The following is a 760-nucleotide window of genomic DNA, read 5'->3' as shown; positions in this document are numbered from 1 at the left end:
TAATTATTCATATTTCCTGTCGTTGAGCTAAATTCGCTACAGTTGTTAAACTAAGTTGAGCACTCAAGCTTTTAAAGCGCTGAACATCTGAGCTCAGGACTGGAGGCCACTGCAACTGCATTGCATCTGTGTATTGTCAGCAGTTAATTTAGGAGGATGGACCAATTTGAATGTCAGCACGGCCTCCTGGTCCTCTTGAAATTATGAGTGAGTGTGTGTGTGTGTGTGTGTGTGGAGGTGAGGGAGTGATGCCCAGTATATAAAGACCCGCCAAAGAGGGTCAGAAATGGACATCATCAGGACCCTGAGCTGGACATAAGTGAAAGCATCATTTCCAGAAAAAGATTCTTATATAACCTGTGTACGTAGAATTTAAACATTTGCATTTTTATGTTTACCAATGGCTTCATTTGTGCTGTAATGTAATCATAAATATTTTACATAAAAATATTCATTGGAAATGAGAACTATTGTAAAAAGTGATTTTAGAAGAATTCATCAGGTTTTATTTGAATAATAATGATAGGGTAACTCATGACTTTCATCAATAAAATCAACAAAAATGAAATTACACCATATTATGATTCATAAAAAAAAACTGGTAATAATACATTCACAGTTAGACAGATCATGTAACAAATATATTTACATTTTAATGTACATTATATGAGCATGTTACATATAAGCTCTTAATGACTCTTTAATGAAAGTTAATGATATTGTCCATTATGTGAAAGAGTTATTAATTGATATTGATTCA

This window comes from Sinocyclocheilus grahami, unplaced genomic scaffold, assembly GCF_001515645.1.
Source record: "Sinocyclocheilus grahami isolate Dianchi unplaced genomic scaffold, SAMN03320097.WGS_v1.1 scaffold596.1, whole genome shotgun sequence".
Classification (NCBI taxonomy): domain Eukaryota; kingdom Metazoa; phylum Chordata; class Actinopteri; order Cypriniformes; family Cyprinidae; genus Sinocyclocheilus; species Sinocyclocheilus grahami.
Note: the sequence above shows the minus strand (reverse complement) of the source record.